Source organism: Panthera uncia, assembly GCF_023721935.1.
Source record: "Panthera uncia isolate 11264 chromosome C1 unlocalized genomic scaffold, Puncia_PCG_1.0 HiC_scaffold_4, whole genome shotgun sequence".
Lineage (NCBI taxonomy): Eukaryota > Metazoa > Chordata > Mammalia > Carnivora > Felidae > Panthera > Panthera uncia.
In genome coordinates this window covers 95490521-95497393 of record NW_026057585.1, presented here as the reverse complement: position 1 = coordinate 95497393, position 6873 = coordinate 95490521, and positions in this window count along the sequence as shown.

Here is a 6873-nt window from a genome sequence, read left to right as displayed (position 1 = left end):
CTCTCCAGAGAAATGAGGACTCCCGGGCAGCTCTCCTCTTCCCCAGTCCTCGGGAGGGTGGGCACTGAGTTTCCATCTCACAGAATCCAAACTGCGGCCCCCGAAGGCGAGTGTCCCAGCCCGGGCTCCGTCCAGACCACCCACCGCCATCCAAAGGGCTTGTCGCAGCCCCGTGCGGTCGCTAGGACCAGCTGGTGTCCTTGTCGGGGAGGTGGGTTGGTCTGAGCAGACAAGAAGATAATGTACCAGGAGGGCCAAGGGCAAAGCTAAGGTGGAGGCCTGGCCTCCGACGCTGCCCCACAGCCCTGTGCTTCAGGCCGGCCCAGCTCTCTGCCTCACCCCACACCCCTCCCTTTACAAGGATGTCTCCTCCTTAGGATCCTGACCGCAGCTCAGATGTCACCGCCTCCGGGAAGTCTTCACTGACCGCTCCAGCCACTGTCTGATATTTGTCCCTATGACCGGTCTGTATACTGGCCTATCTGTCCATCCACCTTCTCTCTGCTCAGCCAGCACAGGCTCCTGGCCCACCACATTTTCTCCGTGTCCCCAGGCCCGGTGCCCAGCATGCAGCGGGCACTCATCCCGACGTGCCCACGGAGCGAGTGAACGCCTGGCCCCTTCTGGGCCCCGTTTGTCTCCCGGCTCTGCTTACCTGTGCATTTCTTCCAAGCTATGTGTCGAGGCTGGACGGCCACGAGAGAACAGGACAGTGGGCAGAGACGGCCTGGTGGCTGTCGTCAGGGCCCCCTCCCGCTCTTCAGCAGACTCCCCTCCTGGGGAGGGCCTTCCCGATGCCCAGGCCTTCCTCTGGCACACACACTGTAGCCTGATGACCCGTGAGGCCGCGTCTGTCCATGGGCCTCAGCTCAGAGAAGACTGCTGGCTGAGGGACATACCTGCTCGTGGCACAGAGCCCGGGGCAATGGCGGTTGCTTGGGGGACCCCTTCCACGGGGAGGGCCTCTTGCCTCGCCCCCTGAAGATAGAGCTGGTCCCCTGAGGGGTGGCTCAGGCCTGAAGCAAGCCAAGAGAAGGAGGTCCGGGTAGAGGATCCTGCCCTAAACCTGTAGGGCCATTTTCAAGGAAGACAACCTCGGCCCTGCCCCAGTAGTCCCCGGCTCCATCAGGGGCAGGTGCCGGCTGGGCCAGAATCGTGGGACCCACCCAGGGTGAGAGCACCGGGTGAGGGGAGAGGAGGGCAGGGGCTGCCCAAATTCATACTTCAGGCTGGGTCAGATCCCCAAGTTTCTGAATGAGGTGTCGGCAGCCCCGCGTTGGGCCCGTGGCCTGGGAGCCTGGGGGCTCCGTCCCAACGCGCTCTCCTGGGGTGGTGGTGCTGGTGGCTGGGGGGAAGGCGCAGGTGACAACCCCCCCGGGGAGGTGACAGCCACGGGGCGGGAGTTGCTGCCACCTGAGTGGGTGTGGAGCAGGTTAGCTGGGTGAAAAGTTCACCGAGAGGGGAGATGTCTGTTTCCCTCGCTTAATTTATCCACTATTTGGCTAACCTTGCTCTGAACCCAGGCCCCGAGACCCCTTCCTCTCTCCCCCGCCTCCCCACTGGGCTCCCCAGCCCCCGCCGCCAGACCTCCCGCCCCGGGGGCCGAGAGGCGGGGGACACGCTGGCCTTGAAGAGGCCTCGGCCCGCGGGCCGCCCTGGGGGATCGGAGGCCGGCTGCCCGGCCAGGCAGTTTATTTATGACCCGAACCTTCCCATCCTTAGTAACCAAAATAAAGTCCGGTTGCTGTCGAGGTCCAGGCTCCCAAACGCCAGCCGTGGGCTGAGCGAGCGCTCAGAAGGCGCCCCACCCCGCCCGCCTCTGCCAAGACACTGACCTTTCCTTCGGGGGCCATCTGTCATCCTGGCCCCGGGCAGGAGCCGGACGCATGGACCAGCTGGCCGAGGAGAAGAGGCCAGCCTCCTTCCCTGGCCCGGGGGTGGCCCGGCCTTCGGTCTGTGGCGGCCTCCCCGGGGCCGGACGTCCAGACCTGCCTCGTCTTAGCCTCTTATTCCAGTCATGTGGGGGTGGGGGGAGGGGGCAGGGATGAGTGTGATGGGGGAGGGGAGGGGACAGGCATAGCAGCGACAGCCACCCCTGGCACGTGAGACACGTGGTCTCTCGAAACCCACGGGGCAGCCCGGGTTACGGCGGTGGCAGAAGGGGCCGGGGCGGCCGGAGCCACCTCCGTCGTCCTGGGAGTTGTCAGCGGCCCAACCGGCCAGCGTGGCGGTCCCCACGCTCACCCTGTCCCCCCTTTCCATTCACCGAATCCCTTTCCGAAACTACGAAAGTGGCACATGTGGCAGCCTCCAGTGACAACACACGAGGACGCGCAAAGAAGGCACAAAGCGCTTCCTCCACTGGGTCCTTGGAAGCAAGCACGCAGACACAGTGTGGGGGGCTGGCGGGGGGGACGAGTATGCGGTACTAGGATCCCTCTGTGCACGGCACTGGGCAGCTGTTGACCACAGCCCCGGGGTGGGGGGCAGCCCCCAGGCCCCACGATGCCACCGAAAGCGTCACACCCACCCCTCTCCGCTCAGGGTCACCACCCTCTCTCATCTGGATTACCCAACTGCCCCCCACCTTCCACCCCTGGCCCCACAATCGGTTCCCTCTGGATCCACAAGGACCTTCCTAAAAGGCAAGGCTGATCCTGTCACTGTCCTTGGGAGGAGGGTGCAGATCCTCTCCCGGGCCCATCACGGCCTCACAGCCTCTCCAAAGCTCAGAGGGCCAGCGGCTGGCACACCCCTCCCCGCGAGCTGCTCCAACCTTCTTTCACGGCCTCGGACACTCCTCTAGCTGGGCCTTTGCTCTCTGCTCCTCCCGGTGGGCCCCCCCCCCCCCCCTCCCCCCCCCCCGCACCCCCCCCCCGCCGGGCCCCTCCCCCCCCCCCCCCCCCCGGGGGCCCCCCCCCCCCCGCGGCCTCAGCTGACAAATCACCTCTCTGGAAGGCCCCCCTCCACCCACATCCCCACTGCACATCTACGTCGTCAGCACCCCAGCCAGGCCCCTCTTCCCCGAAGGGCCGCCAGCTCAGTGAGGGCCAGCCCTGCCTGTTAAGTTCACGGCTGCCACCGCTTGCCGCCTGGAGCCCCAGCGCCCGACCCCTGGTGGGCCTTTCAGAACTACTAGAAGCTGAGTGACACTGAGCGAGCAGGGCCAGGCCGGGTGCCCATTCGCACATTTCCTGGATCCCTGCATTCCAGGGCCACAGGCCCCTGGCTTTCGGAGGGAACCACTGGCCCCCAAAGTCCTCTAGCTCCTGCCGGAGGCCAGGGAGCCAGCTCTGGTCTTCTCTGCCCAGCTGGGGCCGTGGTGTAAGGAAGGCCGAGCCAGAGTGGGGCAGTGGTGAGCCCAGGAGATCTCCCGGTGTTCTGCAGGGCAGCCCCCAGGAAAGACTGCCAGATACGGCTGGTCGGCTGCCAAGCACTTTGAGGGCCAACTGCCCACCGGGGTGCCTGCTGACTGCCCGTCGGACAGGGCCAGAGGTCGGCAGGGGGCCGCCAACCATCTGTCACCACACTGGCCAACTGTCAGTCAGGAGAGGCCCCGGTCCTGCTCTGGGAACTCAGTACTGCCCGTGGGGCATGGCCAGCGGCATGTCAGGGAGCCCACCACTGGTCACTCTGGTCACGGCTGCTTTTGTTACCCAGAACCCTTTCTCCTTTCTCCTGGTTGGGGCACCCCACTGGACTTCTGGGGACCCAACGCCATCCCAACTCCAGTCCACGTGTTTTAAAGGTCTTGATTCCCTTCCAAGCTGCCAGGACAGACGGCAGGTCTCGGGACCAGCCAATCAGAGCATTGCATTCCTCTGGCTGTTGTGATTGGGTCACAGTGGACATGTGACTCAAGTCAAGCCAACTATCACCAGTCAGAACTAACTCCGATTGACTGGGAAGATCCAGTCTCTTTCCTCTGCTGCCCTTGAGCCTGGGAGGGGGTAAGGCTGGAGCTGAGCAGTCACCTTGCGGTCACTAGAACAAGATGTTTGAGAGCAAAGCCAGCCCTGAGGATGTGGAACTGAAGGTCCTGATGGTCCTGGAAACATCGCTGGAACCCCTGGATCCAGCCATACCTGAAATCACCTATCACTGGGTTTTCTGATTACGTGAACCAATAAATCCTCCCTTTTGCCTAAACAAGAATCATTGTGGATGGGACTCACTCAGGGAGTCTGCCAATGTCCCGTGGAAGACCATCTGCTGGTCAGGGTACCAGCTCTTGTCTGAAGTCCAGGGTGGTCCCAGGGGAACTCCTGACTAAAAGCCAGAGGCATACAGAGGTTCTACTTGTGGTTTCCCTGCTTCTGGCAGCTGAGGCGTGGCCCTGTGATCACCACTCCACCAATCAGATGCTTCCTCAGCCTTTCACTCAAATAAGTGACACAGAGAAGTGGGTGGTAGGGATTCTCTTCAGTGCTGGCCACAGCAGGGAGGGTACAGATGAGGAAACTGAGGCTCTGGCAGGTTAAGTGACCTGCCACACACAGCCAGGATTCAGGTTTGGCTGCCTCCAAAGTCTAGCCTCAGCCCTTCTCTGAGTCCAGCCCTGTCTCTTGGTTAAGTCAGCTCCCCAGGCTGTCAGCGGGCCCTCAGCCAGGGGGGGGACCCCGGATGGCTGAGAAAAATGTGGGCTGGGCTAGAACCCCCCTGCCCACCCCCCTGTAAGCAGTCCACTGCCACAGGGAGTCCAGGGTGGGGTTTGGGGACCTTTTGCCTCCTGTCAACACGCCAGGGTCGCAGAAGCTGACGTGCCCACAGCTAGCCCCGGGGTTGGGCTCTGCGCGTGGTCCCCAGTGTGACCTCCCCAGGCAGGATTCAGTTACATCACAGCGGCAGCTAGGGAACAAACACAGCTTGTGTCTTCCTCCAAGTGCTTATTTCCTTTGTCTTGTGAACATTGAAAAATGAAAGGAATGATAAGGATTTGGGGGCGGGGGGGGGGGGCGCGGAGCAGCCCGGAAAATTCTGCAGCGTTGGCGGAACTCACCAAGAGGGCGGCGCGAGGGAGTTTTCAAACCGAGTCCAGAGGCAGAGAAACTCAAGTGTGATGCAGGCGGCCGGAGGGGCCCAAAGCCTCCTGGATTCCCGGCTCCCACCTGCGGGTTAAGGGCCCACCCTGGGGCGGCAGCTTCCCATCCACTTCTGGAGCCGGCCTGTCTGTGGTCAGGCCGCTGAACCTCCCCGGGGCCTCCTCTGCCAGCCAGTGCCCGTAGCGCCAGCTCCCGATGCTGTGGCCCGCGATGGGAACTAAACAAGACAATGTGTGCAGACACGGGGGGGGGGGGGGGGCGGTCAGCTCCTTGGGGGGCATTTGCGGCATCATCTCTGGTTGTCACAACCAGGAGGGTGAGGCGCCTGGCATCTAGTGAGTAGAGACCAGGGATGCCGCAGAACAGTCTGCAATGCACAGGACGGTCCCCCACAGAGAAGTGTCCCTGACCGACTGAAACGTCAGCAGGGCCTCGGTGAGAAACACTGAGCCCCTGAACGTAGCGCCCTGAACGTCGAATGGTAAATGTTGGTTTTACGATTCAGGGGCCCATCTGGAGTACAAGGGGAGGTGGATGGCAGAACGGGGTGTGCCATGAGAAGGCAACACGCCGACGGTGGCTGCCTCTGACAAAGGCTGCGTCTGTCTTCATCCAGACGGCAAATATTTACCACGCCACGCACTCCTCCAGGTGCTGAGCCGGCGTGGACCGGCCCAGGTGCTCACGGAGCGTCCGTTCTGGAGGGGAAGAGACTCAGACAGACCGACAGAGCGAGTAAACAGAAATGGCCCGGGAGATCCTTCGAGGGTGACGACTGGGTAAACAGACCGCGGTAGACGCGTGCCACGCAAGAGTTTTCAGCCGTGAAAAGGCACCGACGCCCTGCGCGACTGCAGGGTGAGCCCTGAACGCGTTTGCTGAGTGAAAGAAGCCAGACGGAAAGACCACATCCTGCACGCACGTTCCCAAAGATGTTTGCGGTGGGGGCTGCATAACCCCGTGCGTGTACCACGGGCCACTGAGTTGTACACTTCGAGCAGGTGAATCTCCATACAGCTGTTACACATGGAAACATTAACGACGGCCCCTGCCCACCTCCGATCTGGTGAGACAGGCAATGAACGAAGTCAGGGCGAGGCTGATATGGGGGGCAGCCCAGGCCACCGTGGCCAGGGAGGGCGCCCCCCGGGAGGGCGGGTTCGCGCACGCTGGAGAAGGGGCTGTGGGCCTGGCCACGCGGGCGGGACCAGGTAACCTTTAGCGACCTGGCGTCTAGGCTTCGGGGCCCTGCAGAAATATTCCCTCGCAGCTGCTTCCATCCAGGGAAGTCAGTGACCCCGGGGTCACACAGCTGTGCACTGGTCGCCAGGCCTCCCCGCACGGGCTTCCCCAGCCAGCTAGTGTGGGAGGGGGCCCTGCCTCCGAGGCCTGCCGTCCACCCAAGGGGATCCACGTGCTGAGAGCGGCTCCCCAGGAGGGCAGGGCCCATCGAGTCACACCTGGCAATGCCTTCCCAGGGGACTTCTGTGGTTATTTTCTTCCTGAGCCCCGGAGACTTGGGCGCAAAGGGCCTGCCCAGAGCCAAGCATGGTGGGTGGGGGGGGGGGGGGGGCGGGGGGTTGCCAGACTCCCCGGCCCTGCCCGCTGTGTCCTGGAAGATGGCAGAACCCCCTCCGATGTAGCATTTCTCTGTCTGACCCCTTTGCTCTGCCCTCCCCACGGGGGTCCCAGGCCCTGCACCTACCGCCCACGTTGGGGTCTCCTGAGCTCCAGCTTCGTTCCGCCCCAGCCTCGGAGGAGCTATAACCAGGCCTCAGGGCAGGCTGTTGTCACAGGTCAGGCTGGGCCACACCAAGACGGTGATGCTGGG